The sequence below is a fragment of the Mustela erminea genome, chromosome 5, assembly GCF_009829155.1.
Source record: "Mustela erminea isolate mMusErm1 chromosome 5, mMusErm1.Pri, whole genome shotgun sequence".
Classification (NCBI taxonomy): Eukaryota; Metazoa; Chordata; class Mammalia; order Carnivora; family Mustelidae; genus Mustela; species Mustela erminea.
In genome coordinates, this window is record NC_045618.1 from 113,913,112 (window position 1) to 113,936,231 (window position 23,120).

Consider the following 23,120-nt stretch of genomic DNA (forward strand, 5'->3'; position numbering starts at 1 on the left):
TACTTACCCAAAATACTTAGTTACAAATTTGCCAGAGTGACTCAGTGGGTAAACTGACTTGTGCCAAGAATGAATAACTCTCTTTGGAGGTTTTAAATCACAGAATACCACTTCATTCTATTTGAGGATGAATATTGTATTTTTTTAACCCCCCTAAATGATCTGTGTTAGATTCCATATGCAGAGGCTACTAGCAAATAACAACAACAACAAGAGGTAGTTAACTCATTATATTACAGATGAGAGAATTTAGGCCCAGGAAACCTGTCATGCATCCCATGGTTATCATCAGATCACAAAACTAGTAATCTTCAAAACTCTATCTCAAATCTAATCACCTTGCCTCCAGTTTCTGTATCTTCCACTCTTCCAGCTTTCATTTTTTGTATCCGAGATCAGTAAATTGAATGATTTGAGGATTTGGGGAATGTCTCTATTTAGCAGAGAATAGATTTTCTATCTGCCATTGGATCTATCTTCTTTTAAAATGAAAATGCCTCGGGGTGCCTGGGTGGCTCAGTTGTTCGGTGGCTGCCTTGGACTCAGGTCATGATCTCAGAGTCCTGGGATGGAGCCCCTGCTCAGGGGAGCCTGCTTCTCCCTCTCCCACTCCTCCTGCTGTGTTCCCTCTCTTGCTATCTTCCTCTCTCTGTCAATAAATAAAATCTTAAAAAAATGAAAATAGCTTTAGGAATTAAAAGTAGTATTTGTATACATTTTACAAAGGCATTTCCACATATTTTGAGATCAGTAGCTGCCATTTCGTACAGATAGTGATCATCATTTTATTAGGGTGGGGTCCTGTGACAGAGGAGTCCAAGCAGCTGGGGAAGCAAGTCTAGGTAGCTGGAGGGTTCATTTGGGTGGGGCTTTTTGCAAAACTGCTTGGGGCCAAGCAATTGGAATTTATTGGTAAATAGTGACTATCTTTCTAAAGAGGCCTTTTCTTTGAACAGGTAGGTCAGTGGTTCTTCACCCCACCCCCCACCCCCGGCCCAAGATTTTATTTATTTGAGAGAGAGAGTGAGCGAGCAAGAGCACAAGCAGAGGGAGCAGTAAGCGAGGGAGAGGGAGAAACAGCCTCCCTCTGAGCAGGGAGCCAGATAAGGGACTCCATCCTAAGACTCTGGGATCATGACCTGAGCCATAGGCAAACGCTTTACTCACTGATCCACCCAGGCGCTCCAGGTCAGTGGTTCTTAATAGAAGGTGATTTTTGCCACCCAGGGGACCTTTGCCGTTGTCTAGAGATATTTTGATGGTCACCAATGGGGGTAGTGGTGCTCTTGGCATCCAACAAGTAGAGCCCAGGGATGCTGCTAAACATCTGACAACGTACAGAACAGCCCCCACAACAAATTATCTGGCCCAAATGTCGGTGGCCCTGAGATTGAGAAACTCTGTACTAAGGAAAAACTCGTGGAGGAGCTAGAGGAAGCTTCTTGAATTATTACTTATTTTATGCACATAAGAGCAAATAGGTCACATACACACTACTTTTTTTTTTCTTTTTTTTTTTTTTTTTTTTTTTTTCTTTTTGGATGAGGCTAACAGTTCCTAAGAAATCTGGAAGACTTTATCTGGCTTTCATTGCACTGCATGTCAGTTGGCCCAGGTCACTAAGTTTTGTGAAACTGCTGCGGCCCTTGGCATCCTTCCTTTCTGGCTTTCAGAACTCCATCCTAGCTGCTACCTTTTTGGCGTCTTCTGCGGTAGCAGAGAATCCTGCGGGGACCTTATACACATCCAGGTGTTTTATTACGTCGTGGTTCTTTTTTTTTTTTTTAATAAAGATTTTATTTATTTGAGAGACAGAGAAAGCGAGTGTCGTGGTTCTTTTTTAAACAAATGTTAGATTGTGTGACGTGCCTCACAGGACACAGAAGTTGCCTCACGGGGAATCAGATTTTCTTCAGGAACTGACGGACCTCGAGGGAGAGGAAGGTCAAGGGCTTTCCCGACAGCAGCCCGCATCCGACTGCGTCTCGGGGAGACCTCACGTCCGCACACAGCCCCTGCGCCGGCGAGCACGAAGCCGTTCCAGCCTCACTCAGAGGTGCGCGAGTGCGCGCGACCCGCCGCGGGGGCTGCGGAGGAGACCAATGAGTGGGCCCTCTCTCCACGCCGGCGCGGGATTGGGCGAGCCGCGCCAGCCTCTCGGCCTAGCAGCGGGCGGGGCGCGCCCAGAAGGAGCTGGGATAGGCGCGCCCGCTGCGCCAGCGTCCCGGGGGCGCGTGCGCGGTCTCGCGGCGGCCGCGGGGGCCGGTCTCGCGCGGTCTCGAGGTGGAGTGAGTCGCTGGCGGCGGCGACGGCGGCGACTGGCGGTGGGGCGGAGGCGGGGTCTAAGGCTTGTGAGGTGGGGAATCGGGAGTTTCTGGATTCTTTATCCGGTATTTTAAGTGCCGCAGGGGAGCTGTCGTTTGTTCAGTGTGTGGGAGCGGCCGGGGCGGGAGGATCGGCGGCCCGCGGTGGCGCAGAGGTAAGAGGCGGACCAGCGTCGTCTGTGTGGAGATCTTAATCAACAGGTCCCGGGGAGCGCGTGGGGGGGAGGGGCGGCGGGGCTCGTCCCCTCCCCCACACGCCGCTCTCTCGGCCCGAGCGGGACTGGGGGCTGCTCCGCTGGCTGCCCCGGACGGCGGGAGCCGCGGCCGGTCGCAGAGGGCGTGAGCCCAACCTTTGTCCCTCGGCGGGGGACGCTGCCCGGCCCCGCCCGCTCCCTCTGCCTTGGCGTTGGGACCACCTTAGCGGGGGCTGCCGCCAGCCGGGCCCGAGTTACGGGGGACGAGCCAGGGAATTCCTTGTCCTCTGCTTCCCCCGCACCCGGGTTCACAACTCCCGGGACTCCCTCTAAGGCCCGGCGGGGGAAATCGGTGCGACGAACACTTTCCTTTGGGAGACGGAATGTAGTCAGCGTTCCTCTGCCTGACTCAGCTCCTGGTATTCGGTGCTTATTGCGTCCTTTAAACGAATAAACAGTTCCTACTTCCTTGTGTCCACTTTTAAAGAAAAACCTAATCTCGTTAATGGTTTCTGATAATTTACTTGAAGTTTGCAAGGTGAACTTTGAAGCCTGTAAATTATTGTAATCCTCATTTAAGGGAAGACGCTTTAAAAACAATCTTTGGCGCAAATTATGTAACTTCCTAATAATAATAACAACTCACCTTCTGTTTAGTTGATTGGCTTACAGTAATGTGTGCCGAATTTAGGTTTCGGTAGGAAGGCTTTTCTTGGCAGTTGGCGCTAAAATTAAAATCTGATAGCTGAGAGGTTTTAAGAAGTAGCATACAGTGTGTGTTTTGTCCCGTACTTCTTTAGAATTGTGAGAATTTAGATTTGGAAATCCTGTGAAACGGGACTTTGGAAATTTTTATTTTCCTGGCAAGGTAAAAGGTGTTAATGTTTCTGATTTTTTAAAAAGTGATTTCATGCTTTAATGGTGGTATCCTAATTATGCCTCTGGATTATACCAGAAGTTAATAACCTATTAAATTCTGCAATAGGAACAAATGACATGTGGTTATTGGTGCCTTTGAAGTTTAAGTATTGGTGGTAATGAAATTGTTAAGTAAGCTTTTTTGGATTATGAACTACTGGTTTTTTACTAGTTCCCTGTGGACATGGCATGTGAAGTCTTAAAAGGCTCTTTAAATTGTAGTAGGCTGAAGCTATTAAATTATAATGTAAGATCTTTATAGATGAAACAGGCAAAAATATGAGAAGCAGTTCATTGTTATCTTTGCTAAGAAGGACCAGGTAGATTTTACCATGTATTTAAATGACTTTTGACTAGACACACCTGAACTTGACAAGTAAAGATGGACTCATTATAATATTAACTTGCTTTAGAATATTGAAATGGGGGACGCCTGGGTGGCTCAGTTGGTTGAGCGGCTGCCTTTGGCTCAGGTCATGGTCCCGGCGTCCTGGAATCGAGTCCCGCGTCGGGCTCCTTGCTCAGAGGGAAGCCTGCTTCTCCCTCTGTCTCTGCCTGCCACTCTGTCTGCCTGTGTTCTCTCTCTCTGACCAAAAAAAAAAAAAAAAAAAGAATATTGAAATGGAAGAGTTTTACTTGAAGGTGACCTGAGTTGGTATGCTGGGTTTAGGGGTTTTTATGCTCTTTCTGACTTATGATATTGATTAAAAAGTTCAACACAAACATAACAAGAAATTTGATCCATTTTATGTATCGGTATACTAAGATGCTCTATTTCTCTGATAGTTTCTGATTGCAGGGTGTCTGGGAGAAATAATTTCTCAACATAAGTTCTTTACATATAATATTTGACTATATATTTATTGAATCATGGGATTCCTGAGTTAGGAAGTAATCGTAGTGTTGTATAGCTTAACCTCTTCATTTTCCAGGAAAAGGAAGTGAGGTCTGTAGAGTTAAGTAGCCCATAGTTTGACTGCTTTTTAGTGGCAGAGTGGGAACTAAATGCTAAAATACGTGTCTCCAGATTCCAAGTACGGTGCTCTTTTCACTGTATACTGTTATTAGATAAACCAATAAATTATTCTTCTCAAAATCCTGTATTTATCTAGCAGGATTGATTCTTTTCATTTTCTTTCTTTTTGTTTCTCTCTTATTTTAATAACCACTGACAACCATTAGTTCATTCCCCTATGAAAGGGCTGTTTTCAGGTTTTTAGTATTTTAGGCAATGTTTAGTGAATATCTTTGTGCATGTCTCCTCTGGCACATGTGTGAGGGTTACCTATCCTAATTGGAATTGCTGGGCCATAGGTTGTGCATTTTCAGCTTTACTAGCTGCAGCCAAATTATCCTCTAAAGTTTAACAAGTTACGTTCTTGCTGACAGTATGTACATCATCTTTGCCCACACTTACAGTTGTCAGATTGGTATGGTCAGATTTTCAAATTTCTGCCAATCTGATAAATGTTTCATTTTCCTTGTTTTAAAAAGATTTTAACTTTATTTTTAAGTTACATGAAATGAAATTTTGTTTTGTTTCTGTACAGTTTTTGTTGTACAATTGTTTTGACAAATGCAGAGCTGTATAACTACCAAAATCAAGTATAGGTTCAGCACCTATAAAATTCCCTTAAGCAGCTGCTCTTTGTTCTGTAATCAACCCTTCCCTCCATCACCTGTAATCCTTGGCAATTAGTGATCTACTGTCTTTCCCTGTAGTCTCTCTTTTCTAGACTATCTTATAAATGGAATCATTCAGTATTTAGCCTTTTGAGTCTGGTTTCTTTCATTTAGCATAATACAGTTGAGTATTCATGTTGTGAGCATATCAGCAGTTCCTTCTGTTTTACTGCTGAATGTAGTATTCCATTGTAGGGATGTACCACAGTTTGTTCACCAGTTGAAGGAAAGCTGAGTTAGTTTTTAAATTAAAAAAAAAAATTAACTCTGAAAAAGTTGCTGTTGCTATAAATCTCTGGGAACAGGTTTTGTGTGAACATAAGTCCTCCTTTCTGGGTTATATGGTAAGTGTAGGTTTACTTAAAAAATGGTCTGTGATAGGCAGTATAAGGGCCCATAAAAATATCCTAATCCCTTGGACCTACGAATAAACTAGGGTATAGCAAAGACAAATTAAAGTGGCAGTTAATCAGTTGACTTTAAAATAGGGAGAGTATGCTGGTTTACCCACAGTAGTAATCCAATGTCCTTAAAAGAGAAAGAGAGAAGAAGTAGTAGAGTAGGGAAAAAAGATCTAACAACAGAAGCCACTCCAGAGAGATGAAGAGTTCCTGGTTTTGAGGATGGGGAGAAGAGCTGTAAGCTAAGGCATGTGGTGGTCTCTAGAAGCTGGAAAAGGCTAGGAAGTGGATTAACATTTGGAGCCTCCAAAAGAGAATGCAGCTCTGCTAACATCATGATTTTAGCCCAGAGAGACGTAGGTCAGATTTTTAATGTACAAAGAGTAAAATAATAAATTTGTGTTGTTTTTAAATAGCTAAGTTTGTGGTAATTTGTTAAAACAGCAAACTGTTTTCCAAAGAGGCTGAACTGTTGTATTCCTACCAGCAGTGTATGAAGAATGTTGCAGTTACTTTACATCCTCATCACTTTGTGTGGTCATTTTTTTTGTTTTACATTTTGATAGGTTTGTAGCAGTTTCTCACTATGGTTTTTATTTGCATTTTCTCATTACTAATGGTGTTGAGTATCTTTTCATATGCTTATCTGCCATCTGTGTATCTTCTTTGGTGAAGCGAAATCTTTTGTCCATTTTAAAACTGAATTTTCTAAATGTCTAGTTTTGAGAGTTTTTCCTAGTCCTTTGTCCACCAGGTGATTTACAAAGATTTTCTCCAGTCTCTTGCTTGCCTTTTTACATCCTCCCTAACAGTGGTTTTTGAAGTACAGAGGTTTTAGATTTTGATGAAGTCCAAAGTATCTGTATTTTTTTTATGGATCTTTTGACATTGTATATAAGCAGTTTTTGTCTAATCCAAGTTACAGAGGTTTCTCCTATGTTTTCTTTTACAAGTATTATAGTTTTATATTTTACATTTAGATCTGTGTTTCATTTTAAGTTAATTTTTATATAAAGAGAATTTTGGGTCGAGTTTCATTTATTTGTCCAGTTGTTCCATGACCATTTGTTGAAAAGACTCTCCTTTCTCCATGGCATTGCCTTTGTGTCCCCATCAAACACCATTTTGCTACATTTTTCTGGGTCTGTTTCTAGACTCTTGTGTTTAGTTGAAATCCTTATCTTTTGCCATTATCAGTGTCTTGACTGCTGTAGTTTTAGAGTCTGGAAATCAGGTAATGTGACTTCTCCAACTTTATTCTTTTCAAAAAATTACTGTAGCTATTTTAGTTCTTTTGCCTTTCCATATAAATGTTAGGATTAGCTCGATATCCACAAAAAAATCTGCTAGGGTTTTGATTAGGATTGAGTTTAATCATTAGGTCAATTTGAGGGTAATTGACATTTTAACAAAGTTGAGTTTCCCAGTCTATGAAATAGTATTTTTCTCCACTTATTTAGGTCTTTGCTTCCTTTCATGAGTGTTTCATAGTTATCAGCATATAGATCCTGCAACTATTTTATTGAATCTATACCTAAGTAATTCAGTTTTTTGGTCCTATTATAAGCAGTCTTTAAAAAAAAAAAGTGGGTTTTGGGGCACCTGGGTGTCTTAGTCGGTTAAGCATCTTCCTTTGGCTCAGGTCATGATCCCCCAAGTACTGGGATGGAGCCCTGTATCCCCACAGAGCAGGGAGCCTGCTTCTCCCTTTCCGTCTGCCTGCTGCTCCTCCTGCTTGTGCACACGCACTCTGTCAAATAAATAAATAAAATCTTTTTAAAAAAGTGAGTTTATAATTGATCACTGCTAGTTTATGGAATTACAGTTGATTTCTTTTGTAGTGACTTTGTATCCTCAGTTTTTACCAAACTTATTTATTAGTTCTAGGGAGTTTTGGGGGGGTGGATTTCTTAGGATTTTCTAAGTAGACCTCTCTGTGAATAAAGAATTGTTTCTTTCTAATGTATATGCTTTTTTCTTTTCTTGATTTATTGCACTTACTGCACATCTCACATTCTGGTGAGATGTTTGAATAGAGTAATGAAATGATACATCTTTGCCTTGTTTGCAGTCTTAAAGGGAAAACATTTAGTCTCTCACCTTTAAATATGTTAGCTGGGGCACCTGGGTGGCTCAGTCAGTTAAGCGTCCAACTCTTGATTTCAGTTTAGGTCATGATCTCAGTGTCCTGAGATTGAGACCTGCCTTGGGGGTCCCTGCTGTGTGGGTAATCTACTTGAGATTCTCTCTTTCTCCCCCGCTGCCCCCACACTCATTTGCTCGCTTTCTCTAAAACAAACATATATTTTTAAAAAATTATAAATGTGATCTTAGCTGTAGGTAATTTCATAGATTCTCTAAATCAGGTCAAGGAAGTTTCCTCCAAGGTATTGCCTAGGATTTTTATCATGAGTAGATGTTGAATTTTGCCAAATGCATTTTCTACATGTATTGAGATAATCATGTGGAATTCTTATGTTAATATGGATACTTACACTGATTAATTTTCAGAATTTGAACTAAGATTACATGTGATTCATCTAAGGATTATACAAGTTACCTGCAGATGTTTTTCAAAATGATTCACTTTAAAAGTAATCAATATATGAATTTATGAAAGGAAATTTTGATAATTCTTTGTAGGCATCTTGAAGGGACAGTGTGCTATATATATCTTAGCCATTTACATATTTATAGCTTCTCCTTTTACACTTAAACTTTATGGTAAGAGTAGTAAGTGATTTGACTAAATCACAGTATTTTCTGCTTTCCCGTAACTGTTACTATAACAGTATTCCTTGCTCTGTCTCTTAATGTGTTATACAGTATATGTCCTTTGTATATATTTTAAATATTAACTGCAGCACTGTAAGGTTTTTATCCATATTCTCCCTTTTACAAGTGAGGAAACAGGCTCATAGAGATTAACTGTTTCAGAGTCTTATTGCAAGTGATAGCAAGGATTTGAATTCAGTTTATATGACTCCAGCGCCCTTGGATTTTTCTACTTTGCCTATATTTTAGCCTATCATAAGGCTTGTTTTAACAGTGTCTTTTTGGTAAAATGAAAACTTTTGGAGGAAAGCTGCTTCTGATTTAGTGTTTAAGACATACTTGAATTAAAGTGAAGAATCTTGAATCTGTAAATTGCACGCTCCTTAAGGATAGGAGGTGTTGTCTTTATCTTAGTATCTCACTGCTTAAAATGACCCAGAATAGATGCTTGTCCCAATTTGCACTTTTATCATTTACTTGTTTAAACTTTAGCTTTGCTTGTGAGCTTAATACTAGAGACTGCTCTAAACGTCACCCCCTATAATGTGATAGAATTTGAGATTCAAAACACAATTCCTTTTATCCTATGTCAGCCATAAATGTGTTTAATTGAGTGGGTCTAACTTTCACGGGTTCTTGATTGACTTCTCTATAAAGGTATAGATGCTAATGGATAAATTTGCTAATGGCTTTTTTTTTTTTGCTTTTCCTGGGGTCTTTACTGACAGGCATTACTGTGCAATTATAGTCCTTGTGTGGATTAAGTACTCAGGCTGTAGAGTCAGATTTATGGGGCAATCCCTTCTTGTCTTGAATGTGACTCTGGGCACCTTAACTTATCAAAGTCTGACTCTGTATTTGCAGAATGGGGATTGTATTAGTGCCTGATTCAGAAAGATATAGAGGTGGAAAAAAACTTTTTCTATCCTCCTAGGTTCACTGAGACAAAGACAGATTAGCAAGAAAAATGACCTATTACTAACTGTGCATTTGGAGACCTTCATAGAAAAGAATTGACCCAAAGAAGCAGTGAGACTGAGCAATAAATTGTGGAGAGGTGACAAGGCAGAGGAAAAGACATTTAGACCTTTAGGGGATGTAAATTGTGGGAAGGTAAGTATGTGGGGAAACTAATGGAAGATAAAATTTATTTTTGTAAGGTTTGTTGTACAGATTTAAGTTGGTGCCTTCTCCATTGATGAGAGTAACCTCCCAGGATTAAGTGTCCTCTTCCTGGTACCTTTGCAAAAGAAAACTTATGCCCTGCAAAATTTTTAGCTGGATAAGGGGAGAGCCCAGAGTTCCTGCCCCCCTCCCCCGCCGCCCCGTCCCTCTGTCTGCTGTTTCTTAATTGCCTTTAGCTCAAGAAAATCTTTATGTCAAAGTGTCACATTTTGGAGTGGCATATTGTGATCCCCTTCAGAGCCTTATTTTGAGGATTAACTGAGATGCCATATCAAGAATGGTTAGCACAGGTGACTTAGATAAGCATCTGACTCTTGATCTCGGCTCAGGTCTTGATCGATCTCAGGGTCTTGAGTTCAAGCCCCTAGTTGGGCTCCATGCTGGGTGGGGAGCCTACTTTAAAAAAAAAAAAAAAAAAAAGGAAGGGAGGTTAGCATAGTGCCTTGGTGTATATTAAGCACTCCATAAATGTTAGATAAGAGGTAGGTGGAATATAAGCCTAGTTCGTGACATTCACATAGAATAGCAGTGAACTGCATTTTAGTAAGTTATATTTTAGTATATTTTGGGTAAATTGTGTGATTATCAATAATCTGATTAAGCAATTTTATAGGAATTGTGTCAGTCAGGCGTTATAGACTGAGTCAGTGATGAAGAATTGTTACTGTGTGTTGAAATAAAGTTCTTTTCATCTCTGAAATAACAGTGAAAGTCAGTGGGGGAAATAATGTTGCCTTAAGCAGCTTACATATGTAGTGAGATTAGGTTTCACTTTTTTTTTTTTTATGATTTTATTTATTTGTCAGAGAGAGCACGAGCAGGGGGAGCGGCAGGCGGAGGGAGAAGCAGGCTCCCTGCTGAGCAAGGAGCCTGATGCTGGACTCTGGATCCTGGACTTGGGGATCGTCATCTGAGCTGAAGATGGGTGCTTAACTGACTGAACCACCTAGGTGTCCCAAGTTTTTCTTGGTTTTATCAGTTTCTCTTACTGACTCAGTCATTCTAAAGTGTTTTTCACTAGGTCATTTTTGCTACACATTTTTATTTATTTATTTATTTATTTATTTTTTAAAGATTTTATTTGTTTATTTGACAGCGAGAGATCACAAGTAGGCAGAGAGGCAGGCAGAGAGAGAGGAAGGGAAGCAGGCTCCCTGCTGAGCAGAGAGCCCGATGTGGGGCTCGATCCCAGGACCCTGAGATCATGACCTGAGCCGAAGGCAGCGGCTTAACCCACTGAGCCACCCAGGCGCCCCTGCTACACATTTTTAAATAGGCATTGATAGAATTGAGTTTCATTACCATAATTTAAAGTCTTATATTTAAATAAAGCATTTGTCTAATTTTGCAAGTATTGATGTGCTTGTCTTAATATTTTGCTTACATTTTTTCCTGTTGTGTGATGGATGCCTTTCATATCTGTCTCTTATATTCTTTCCCATTTATACAGGTTTTCTTAGGATGCACTTACTTTGCAGGTAGTTCTTGTAGCATTTTCTGCAGTTGGAGTACAGCACTTATCAAATAGCATTGCAGTATATAGGGGTCTTGTTTATTTGCTTATCTGATTTCCGTTCTAGATTTTTAAGTTCTTAAGGATAAAAACTCTGCCTTAGCAATCTTTTTATTATCAGTGACTATCCAAGATTTTTTACCAAGTGGGTACTCATATTATTGAATGAAAGTGTACATTAGTAACCCTTTTTAGCTCCAGGATTTGCAGTACAGTAATCTTTAAAATTGACCTTTTGTTCTTGTTTCTCTTGTTGTGTAACATTCCCTTTATGTTTTCTTGCCTTCTAATACTATCTGGTCAAAGTCAGAACATTATTCATGCCCTCCATAGCAAAGCACATTATTGAAAGTTCAGTGGATTCTAAACTTGGTGACGTTTGTATCATAAGTCTTCTTTTTTAGATTCTTCTTTCCTGTTGTGATGATAAAACCCTACTCCTGGTCCTGAAAATACTCTCCATTGTTCGTTCTTTAGTCTAATTTGTAGATAGCAGTAGATACAAATATTTATTATCAAATTTGCTTAATATTCTTGTTCAGATAACTCAGAAATGATTATTAGGCAGTTTTTTAAGGACAAGGCAAACTCTTCTCTCATTTTTTTTTTTTATGGCCAGTTGAATTGCATACCAATAAGCCATCTAGGTAGAGGTAATCATCTACTAATTTGCTGACCTTTAGAGCATATTTTTTTTTCTAGTAAGCTGTAAATCACTTGAGGTCAAAAGTTGGAATCTCTTACAGTGTTTTTACAGACCTAAAAGTCATGGTATATGTTTCAGGGAAAGTAATTGACTAAGGATTGACACCCAGGATTAGAAGGGATGGAGAAACTATATGGAAGAGGCATAGAAATAGGTATCAAGAAACCAAAGTAATAGTCATGTGAGTCTAGTTAATTGGGATTTTTTGAGTTTGTCATTGTGCGTTATTAACATGATGAAAGAATTAATGCTATCAAAATTATGAACCTGACTTTTAAATTTTAAAGTATAGGTAGTCCCTTTTGAAATTTTTCATATAATTATTGCTCTTATTCTTATGGTAAACTGGTTTCCTCTCATTTTTAAATTAAAGATGTAATATATTCGTTGTGTGGTAGAGGAAGTTTTGAGTATGAAAGAGTCATGCTCCTAATGATTCCTAAAGTGCTTTAAGAATTATTTTTTATGGAATTCTTTATTGTTGTATTATTTGTGAACTTGTTTAGAACTGTAGGGATAATATTTTGGTTACTTCTTTTTGTGAAAAGATTCTAGAACTCTTGAAAGCCCTTTGTTGCTGCTGCTAATTTTTATAGAAGGTAGCTGTAATTTAAAGTTTCTGTGGTCTTTTTTTCCTTTCAAAGAGGTAATATCTTTGTGTTTTTCCTCCAGATTTTAAAAGTAACACATTTATTTTGGTCAACATTTTATAAAATACTCAAATAGTACATAAGTGCAAAACCTGAGAGTTCTGTTATCTTTGCTTTTTCAGAGATATTAAGTGAAGACAGTATTGTGCATATTTAGATTTTTTGCTAATAACTTTGTAAATACCCTTTATGTGCATTTGTAAAAGTGATATGATATATAAACACCATTCTGAAGCTATCTTTATTCACTTGCTTTTGTTCCATGTCAGCTCATACAGAGCTTCAACTCTAGCAAGCCACATTAAAAATTTTAAAAGAAATAGTTGATATTTATTTAATGGTATATTTTATTTAACATAATGTATAAAATATTACCATTTCCACATACATTAAAAATAATGAGTAGTGTTACATTCTTTTTTTTCTGTATAAAGTCTTTGAAATCTAGAGTGTATTTTACACTGACGCACATCTCAATTAGAGTGATAAATTTGCACATCTCAATTAGAGTGATAAAATTTGATATGCTTTTAGATTTTGTTAAATTTGCGGGTGAAAACATAGATTAACATGCGTTGTTCCAAAGATACTTTGTAGGATAAATTTCTAGGAAAAAAACTGATAGATCAAATGTTTATTTTAAATTTTTGGTAGACTTTGCAGAATTGTTCTTCATATTGTTGTACTGGTTTATAGAGGCAGCAGTACATAATGCCTGTTTTCCTTTGTTGTCTCCAACGTGGGACATGATTGATCACTCACACAGACACACAGAAACCTTATACCAAGATAAATATTTTTACATGTTTATGCTACTTTTATTTACTATAAATATTTTCTTGGGGAGAACAACAGAAAGCCAGACCCAGAAGTCCTGAGAAGCTGTGAGGAATTAAGGTTGAGGGTGAGGATGCAAAAGAAGAACTCAAAGATGTAATAATCTGCTCTGGTACCAAGTAAATCAAGGTCTTAAAAAATTTACCCCCATGTACACTTTCTTAGGACATTTGGAGGTCTCTCAAGGAGAAGGGAATAGATGAAGGGGAAAGAGGTGAGGAGAATTTCTTAGGGTAAAGATGAGTGAATGAAGATGATTTAGAGAATCAATTCAGATTGGAGCATGTTTTTGACCGATCCCATGCAGAAAACAGATGGTAAAATCAACCTGAGCAATAGGAGAGAGTTTAATGAAGGGACTATTTGCAAAGATGTGAGTGAGTTGAGATAAGGGAACTGAGAAACATCTCTGGGTTAGCAACAGCCAGATACCCGCTAAGCCTAGGCCTGAATGGGAAAGGAAGAGGATAGTTACTGGAATTTATCAGTTACTACCTTAGGAGGGGAGCCACCTAGTGGAAACTGTGGCCTTAGAGGAACCTAACCTCTGCCAAATCACAGGAAGAAGCTTGGGGGGATGAAGAACCCAGTCCTCTCACTGCCTTCCCAATAGTCACTTCTCCCTAGCCAAGCCCACTGGAAGTTAGAAGATAAGAAAACAGGAATAATGCAGTCTGTGGAGGTCAACATTCTTAGGCCTGGAGCAAATGGAAAAAAGACGAGTGAATCTGGGCACAAAGAAAATATCCAGCTTAGAGCTAGAGAATGGAGGACTCCAGAAGGATGGAACTTAAAAAAAAAAAAAAGAAAGAAAGAAAGGAAGGAAGAAACTGATACGTTACCTCATTTATTTGAATATGTATAGTAAAGAGTATGTTGATTTTTCTACCAGAATGTATGGGGATATATTAGTGATTTAACTAAAAAGGGAAATATAACTTATGGGAAGAAGGAAATGTATAAATAAATGCTACAGCAGGGACATAGATTAAGTACCCTAGAAGTGTAGGTTGTGGATGGAGTCGGCAGGAGTAAGGAAGATTTTGTAAGACTCTTAATGGTAGAGGGAAATTTTAATAGATAAAGAATTGAACAGGAAGGATTTTTTTTTCTGGGTATAAGATAACAAGTATGTCAAAGCTGTGGACTTGGGAAAGTGCAGGGCTTGTATTAGAAATAGCTAGAAGTTTGATTCGGAAGATAAGGGAGGGAGAAACAAGGGAAAAGTATTCTAGTACTAATTCAGGGGTAGCCATTTGAATGACAGGCTATGGAACTTGAAATGGGTTTTCCAGAAGTTGTTAAAGGACCCTGCAGTCAATCAGAACTCAGTTTGAGGCCCAGCTGTACATTTAGCTTTTGACATTGGGCAAGTTAGTGTCTTTTACTAAGCTAATTAGAAAATTCATCAAGGAGATGGTTGTGAGGGTTAAATGAGATAATGCACACTAGGTACTTAGCACAGTGGATGAATGGTACATAGTAAACCCATGGTAAACAGTAGCTTAAGGAAAGGGAAAGGCAACAAAAACGTTTGAAAAGAGACGTTCATGGTAATAGGTGTGCTTCAGGAAAATTTATTCAACAGTACAGTTGACCCTTGGACAACACAGGTAGAACTGCCTGGGTCCACTCATATGTGGGATTTTTTCCCCCCAGTAAATACAGTACAGTCCTATAAATGTATTTTCTTCTCTTTATGATTTTCTTAGTAACATTTTCTTTTCTCTGGCTTACTTTATTGTAAGGTCAGAGTATATGATACATGTATATGATACAAAATGTGTGTTTATCAACTGTTTATATTATCAGTAAGGCTTCCTGTCAACAGTAGGCTGTTAGTAGTAACTCTTTACCCCCATGTTATTTCAAGGGTCATCTGTGTAAAGTGAGTGGCAACTAGATCTAGACCAAGATTGGGGTGACTTGAAGTTCATAGAAAAACCCATGAGAGAGATAATATGGTGTTAAGATAGTGGTATGAGAAGCTAGGGGTATATGTAAGATATAATGAAGGGAGAATTGATGCGGGTTGGTATAATTAATTATTAACATATTTAGGGGTATTACAGTTATGATTTGCAGTACTTATATTTGACCCTGAGGGATAGCTAATTTATCTGACAAGATTAGTCTGTCTCGTCTGTTTTATTTTTATGCTATTCATTTTTCAAGGTATAAATAAATATTATTAAAAACAGTTTGTCAAGGTAGGACATGTGGCTCGGTTTGGCAGCACATACTGAAATTGGAACAATAGAGTAGAGAATAACATTTTTTAAATGTCACTAGGAAACTAAAATGTTTGTAGCTTAGTGTCAGTTTTCAAATTAGAATTTCCATGCATTTCTGCCATTTCTCCACTTGACTGCCTCTCCTCTGCTGAGTATTTAGAAACTTTGAGCAATAGATGGTATGCTAGTAGTCTGATGTTAGAGTAAACTTGCAGTCTGTTAATATCTAAGTGAAATTAATTAATTACTGTCTCATTTTATGGAGCAGTTGAAGAAAAAAGTGGGATTCTAATCATTTTAAAAGTAAAAGAATGATGTAATTATGTGATTTTTTGAAAGAAGTGTGTAGTCAGGGTGGTTTCAGCTTACAGGAATGTAGCTGACATTGTATTGTGGATCCACATAGGGGTTCACTGATCTGGATTTTAGTTTCTGTTCTATTGTAGCTCTGTGACTTATCTTGCAATGTCTGTGTATTTTCTGGAAAATGGAGATTTCCAACCTACTTATCTTTCAGGGAATCTGGAGAGAGATCAAATGAGATAATGTGCTTGAATTTATTATGGAAACTTTAAAGCTTTACAAATGTAAGCCATGAATATGTAAATTACTTATTAATTTTTATTTCTAGCCTATTCTCTTTGGTTTCCCTGTCTCGCAGTAACAGCCTGCTAAAAATTACCCTTTAAAATGGATTTTATCATCTTTCCACTTCTCCCCATCCGCCTCTTCTCCCTCCCAAAGAGAAAAACCTTATTCTCTGAATTCTTCTATTTTAAGGGCCCATAATTTCTCTCAGGTTCAGTTGTCATGCTCAATATTTTAGAATTCTCTTTGGCTACTGGTCTCCTAGTCCTGTCAAGTCATCCTTTGTAATAACCATTATTTGAAGTTATCCCTTTTTCGTTCTTTCTGCTACTTCCTTTATCCTCCCAATGCATAAAGTATTAAAACATTATCTCTATTGGCTGGCTGCTCTACTCACTTTTCCCCTGGTCAACTCTGGTTATAGTATAGATACAACTTTCTAAAAAGCCAGTTTTGGGTTCTTTTTTTTAAACCCAGAAACCCATAATTTCCCATTGCCTACAGGAGAAAATTCAAACAGTTTAGCTTAGCATTCAGAGTCAACTCTCACTTTATCGTCTATCTCTTACACTGGCTCTGTTCATTATCAAGACTGTTCTTATTCTCTAACTAGGCCATATATATTCCTGATTGGTAGCAATGTACTGGAAAGCCATATTACAAGTAACTTTATACCACATATTTAAATATCCTTTTCTGGTCAGTTTGAAAATGTTATAAATTACCTTTTGTCCTGGTACCTTTACAAAAACTTGACTAACCTTTTGGACGTATTTAATCTTTTATTACCAAGTTGTTGAGATGATAAAGGGGAGTTCAAGTAACCAACCACTTGATATCTTTGATACTGTTTGGCTTTTAACCAATTCCTGCTGTGCATTTGTGGTCTTGAATATCTGCAAAGACCTTCAACTTTGTGTTTAATATAAGCAAATGGGACATTTTTCTCACTGAATTTAAAAATAAAAAGTCAGCAATAACTTTTGAGCTAAATACTTTACATGACTAGCCCAAATGTATTTGAGTTGTAATTCATACTTAGTTTTAGATATAGCTAAAGTTTCTTCTTTAAGAAGATGGTATATGGGCCATTCTTTCATTTTGTAGAGTTTTTTTATATGGTATGAATACATGATTTGTTTTAAATACACAATGTATGTGAATATACATTAGTCTTTTAAAAAATAATTTTTTTGAGGGATGCCTTGGTGTGGCTCGTTGATTAAGCATCTGCCTTTGGCTCAGGTCATGGTCCCACGGTCCTGGGATGGAGCCCCACATCAGGCTCCCTGCTCAGTTGGGAATCTGCTTCTCCCTCTTCTTCTGCCCATTCTCCCCGCTCTTGCACTCTCATTCTCTCTTTCAAATAAATAAAATCTTTTAAAAAAATAATTAATTTGAGTATCTTTCCAAGTGTTCATTTCTGTCACTTGTATATCTTCTTTCATAAATTGGTCAAAGCTCTTGCCCTGTTATAAAAAATTAGATTTTTTGATTTAATGAATTGTAAGAGTCTTTATAGTGGTCATAAATATTTTGCAAATATTTCTCCCTTTTTTTAGCATGCGTTTTCATTTTCTGAACGTGATCTTCTAGTGGGATATTTTGGGGTGGCATATTTTGCCACCCTTAAGTAGATTCTAAAAACTTTGTGCAGTCCACAGATTTTAACAACGTACTAGATAATATGGCTTAAAAAAGATCAAGATCTTGAAGATAGTGGTATAATTAACAACAGTAGGAAAGTTGAGGTCAGTTTGGGATATATTGAAATTGAGATTCCTGGTGGTATCTGTATAGAAATGTACTTTCTGTCCCATCAGCCTTAATTTCTGGATCTTCCCACAGCTGACTCTTTTTTTTTTTTTGTCATTTAGGTCTCAATGCAAATATCACCTCCTAAAATAGGCCTTCCTGGCCTTCTTATCTAATGCTGCCCCTTCCAAACATCACTGTTTATTATAGTTTCCCTTTCTCTCTAGCTCTTTATCTGAAGTCATCATGTTTGTTCTTTACTATGTTACTCTGACGGAATGTAAGCTCTGTTAGGACAGCAGGATCCTCTCCTTAGTCCAGTGTAGCATCACAATTTCCCCCTCTGAATTAACTGTGGTTCCTGTCAAATTCTTTTGTATCTTTTTGGATCCTTCTCATTTTCTCAGCATCGTAAGCTATTCATAATATTTAAAATTGGTCCAGAGGTTGTAGTTAAAACTAAGAAAATACATAAACTGCATTTTTGTTTGAACCTTAACCTAGAGTTCAAAGGTATCATTAAAAATAATCTGCAGGGGCACCTGGGTGGCTCAGTTGGTTAAGCTGCTGCCTTCCGCTTGGGTCATGATCCCAGGGTCCTGGGATTGAGCCCCTTGTCAGGGTCCCTGCTCAATGGACAGCCTGCTTCAACCTCTGCCTCTGCCTGCAGCTCTCCCTACTTGTGTTCTCTCTTCATCTCTCTCTCAAATAAATAAATAAAATCTTTAAAAAAAAAAAAAAAGCCTGCTAAGATTCTTACCAGTTATGCTTGCTTCTTTTTCCTCACTGATTTCAGGTAACTTACACTGAATTTAATTGAAGCCCATTAAATACTGGAGGAGATTGGGGTGCCTGGGTGGCTCAGTGGGTTAAAGCCTTTGCCTCCGGCTCAGGTCATGATCTCAGGGTGCTGGGATCGAGCCTCGCATTGGGCTCTCTGCTCAGCAAGGAATCTGTTTCCTCCTCTCTCTCTGCCTGCCTCTCTGCCTACTTGTGGTCTCTTTCTCTGTCAAATAAATAAATAAAATATTTTTAATAAATAGATAAATATCGGAGGAGATTAACATTTTTACTACTTCATACCAAGAAATCCTTGCCATTTGCAGTTAGGTATCATACTGAATTACCCATTTTCTCTCACTCTTTCCCTCTAAAAAATACGGCAGACCTTTATACTTGTCTCTCCTCTGTTTTACAGAGTAAGAAAGTTAGCCTGAGTTCCGTGAAAAACCAGAGAAGAAAAACTAAGAGGATAGTAGACCAGTTCTTTCCAATTTGCATAACGTAAGTTCTTTTCACTATTCTTGGCCTGAATCTTCTGTTAGCTGACAAAGCTGTTTCTATGGAAACAAATAGTCCAACTTCTTAGAATGTCAGAGGAATGCTGATCACTTAAAATGAGACTTCCCAGCTGCTAGTCAAAAGGCACTGCTTGTGGGAGAAGGGGAGGAAAGATGAATTGTAAAAAAAACAAAACAAAACAAAAACAAACGAGTTCTGGACACTAGTGTAGACTACCATCTTCATGTTTCCCAGCTGTCACACAATGGTTCTATTTCTTCATGTGGCATTTTCAGTGGGCCTGTATCCTTCAGGCTATTTCCGGTCACCCAGTCTCAATCTTTTTTAATTATTTGAAGCTTATTTAGCTTCCTTTTACCCCCTTCTCCTATAGCCAACTCACATAACCAAGGCTCTTTCTCCCCAATTGGTTTGAAGTTAGCATTGAAACAGCTTTGGCCTGCCAACCTAAAAATTTGTTTTCTTCTTTTTTCGACTTTGTAAAGAGTTTTGACTTCTTTTATATTTTTATTTTTTTCTTGGTTCGGGGTATGACATGGGACTCTGATGAAGATGTGAAATGTGGGCTTTTGAGGCATTTTAAAAACAATTTATAATTAGAAGGTTGAGAAGAGAGGAATAGAGTACTCTTAGGACCAGGAACCTGTTAACTCTATTATCTGCATAAGATGATCTTTTATTTACACTTAAGGAGGTAATTCTCTAGATTTCCCAGCTTCTGAATTGTCAAACAAGACTTTTTTTTTCTTTTTCCTTTTCTCTTTTTCTTTTTCTTTTGCGTGTGTGTGTGTGTGTGTGTGTGTGTGTGTGTGTGTGTTTTGGAGAGGAAGAATATAATTCCTTTGGACTGCCACATTTTATTGATATGTATTGACTACATATATGATGTAGAATATTCATGGTTTGCCTGTTTAGGAATTATAATGAGCTGGATGCTGGAACTGTAGGACATAGCATAATATTTCTTTGATTCTGGAAAGACTTTTGAATCTTTGATGGCTTTCATGAATTAACTTGTGACCATTATAAAGTCTTTTGGAGTGTTCTTTTGTGAGGTCATTATTTAATCGAGGTGGTTTGGAAAGATTTCTTGAAGGAAATGGGAACTTGTGGTAGATCTTGAAGTCAGAAGATGAAAAGAGAAGCAGTTCATATTTCTTATTTCATAAGGCACTTGGGCAGGAAGAAGAAAGGTAATAGGCATAATTGAGGAAGCAAACTTTTGAAAGTTTGTGTTGGAAAATAGTAAAAGAAAGTTTGGATTTACCTTGTGAGTCCCAACTCTGTTCTCTAGGCAGTATGAAAGCCTTAGAGGTATTGAACATAGAAACGATTTACTCATATACTTAATCTATGCATTTGTCCCTTGCTAGATATCAGGACTATAGAGATGAATAAGATAGATCCTTGCTTAATAGGTAGATCATTTATCCATGTGACCGGCAGTCACCTTCGGATTGTATCCAAAACAAAACCTATATTACCCTTTAATTTCTGTCCTCTTCTATCTAATTCTTCTTCCCCTGTGTTTTCCATCTTTTAAGGATATTTGCCATCCATCTAGTAACCCAAAGATAGTGGTCCTGGAGTCACACTTCCTATTATGAAGCCTCCCTGTTTGCTTGGTTCCTCTGCTGGACAGTATCATGGATCCAGAGATGAGTCAGTATGGTTCCTGACCTTTAAGGGCTTCTGGTCTGATGGCACAGACAGACAGAGATACAAATAGCTGTAGTCTAGTTTGATCAGAGATCTGACAGGGACTGTGGGATTTCAGAGCAGTCACATAACCAGTCTGGGGAGTCATGGAAATCTGGGGGAGGATGTATTTCAGCTGAGACTTTTAAAAGGAGTAGGCAAGGATTAGGTCCTAGGCATTCTGATTCTGGAGCCTGTTCTTTGAAACATTATGCTGTCTTGGGTAACAGGGAAGGTATAATGGCATTAATTAGAACTGAAAGTGGAGGAAGAGGATTAAGGAGAATATGAGGGGATTAAAGGGAAATAATAAGTTTAACTCTAGACATGTTAATTTCTAGATCCCTGTAGGACATTTTGGTTGATAGGCTAATGGGCAGGGATCCCATCTCTAAAACCTAGTACTTATCCAAGAGTAAATGCTCAGTTACATACATTGAACATAGGAACGATTTACTCATAGACTTAATCTATGCATTTGTCCCTTGCTAGATATCAGGGCTATAGAGATGAATAAGATAGATCCTTGCTTAATAAGTAGATCATTTATCCATGTGACCGGCAGACACCTTCATTCTTCTTTCTTCTTCTTTTCTAAATCTTTGATGACTTAGTGTCTTGAGAATTAGGGACTTATGTTTAAGACCTTTTATAAGTTGGACCCAGTCAGACTTTCTAGCTACTATTCTCTGGGACAAGCTGACTGCCTTAGTTCATCTAGCCTCGTTTGTACATTTCCCATACCTTTTATCTTCTGCCTTTTGTTCATATGGTCTCTTATTTCTCCGTTCTGTCTTCAAGACCTACTTCAGCCCCCATTCCTCGTCTACAAAACAGGCATATTTGGAACTACTTTTAGAGTAATAATGGGATTAAATGCATGAATATTGTGTGAAGTGTTTGCAATATTCTCCAGCACGTAAGTGCTCAGTAAATGTTAAAGTTGTAAGTGCTGCTCCTTCTACTGCTACTACTACTTCCTTCTCTTCTTCCTCTTTCTCAGCTCTCCTCTTTTTGGTGTATGAAAGGCAGACACCAAGTAATTCTGTAACCTATATGTTTTTCAACATGTAGTCTAAGTCCTTAGCTCTTCAACTCTGTCAGTCTGCCTCCCTGCTTGCCTTTCCAGTTTTTTCATTATTCATATATGGTATGCTCACATTGTCCCACTCAGCTTTATTGCATTCTGTTCTGTTTCCTGAAAGTGCCATATTTTCATGCTCTTCATTCTTATTGGTCGTATGATTCCCTCTGACTAGAACAGACTCTTCTATCTGGCTAATTTTTAGTTCTTTGAAATATTGTTCAAAGAAATGTATCCTTATGTTTTGAGTGTTTGCTCTGACTTCTTACCACATACTAAGTTTCAGAGTCTATATGGTCTGTGAATTTCTGACATTTTTAGTTCAACAGATATTCACTGGGCATTCTCTATATGATACGTATTGTGTTGAGCACTGGGAGGTATAAAAATAAGACTAGACTCTTATCTTTAATTAATTCAGAATCTAACGAGGAGAAACCAACTGGGGAAGAATAATCATTCATTTTCTTTGCTGTCTCTCCCAGTAGACTGTGAACACTTCAAGGGCAATGACCAAAATGGAATTTTAAGCAGTTTAATACCAAGTTACAGAAATTTTTCTGAGAGTGAAAGACTAGGTCCTGAAAGAGAAGCATGAGAACTCTGACCCAGATCACCAAGCCCAGCCTCTTTTGCATGAGCTGTAATTCCTCCCCTCCATGATCTATTATGGTGACTATTAAGCTGAGAGTTTTAATTTCAGATCATAATTTGTAGGCTAGCATATAAGGTAGGAAGTGCATTAGCCATTATTAAATGATTTTTAATCCCCAGTAAATATTATAATTGGAAAAAGTTGAGAGCTATAATTTTCTGGAAATAATTTTTTAAATCAAAATTAAGTATAGGATTACAGTAACTCCCACATACATTTCTGGTTACTTATAATGAGAACATTAAATAAGCTGAATTTGCATAACATGTAATCAATATATAAAACTTAAGAACAGCCTAATTTAATTCTAATAGTTCTCATTTTACTGAAAAAGAAGGCAATCCAGTTATAAATAAGTTATCTGTGTGTAGATCACATAGTTACGAATAGAGAGGTTAAAATTTGGATACAAGACAGAAAAGTCTACCAAAATTCTTGTGAGAATGTGGGACGCCTGGGTGGCTCAGTTGGTTAAGCAGCTGCCTTCGGCTCAGGTCATGATCCCAGCGTCCTGGGATCGAGTCCCACATCGGGCTCCTTGCTTGGCAGGGAGCCTGCTTCTCCCTCTGCCTCTGTCTGCCTGTGCTCACTCTCTCCCCCTCTCTCTCTCTGATAAAT

General features: G+C 38.3%; 1 protein-coding gene across 5 annotated transcripts in view; it reads left to right on the top strand.

Annotated features, from left to right (window-relative positions):
• Positions 1 to 2,242: 2,242 nt before the first annotated feature.
• MPP5 (membrane palmitoylated protein 5) overlaps positions 2,243 to 23,120 on the top strand; it is a 75,925-nt gene continuing 55,047 nt past the window's right edge. For 2 of the 5 annotated variants that reach the window (XM_032344546.1, XM_032344548.1), the window contains exons 1-2: positions 2,244 to 2,479; positions 18,962 to 19,047. The gene's annotated coding sequence lies outside the window, so the exon portion shown is untranslated. Of the gene's footprint in view, positions 2,480 to 18,961; positions 19,048 to 23,120 lie in introns of all 5 variants that reach the window. The other 3 variants (XM_032344547.1, XM_032344549.1, XM_032344550.1) reach the window with 2 other exon arrangements.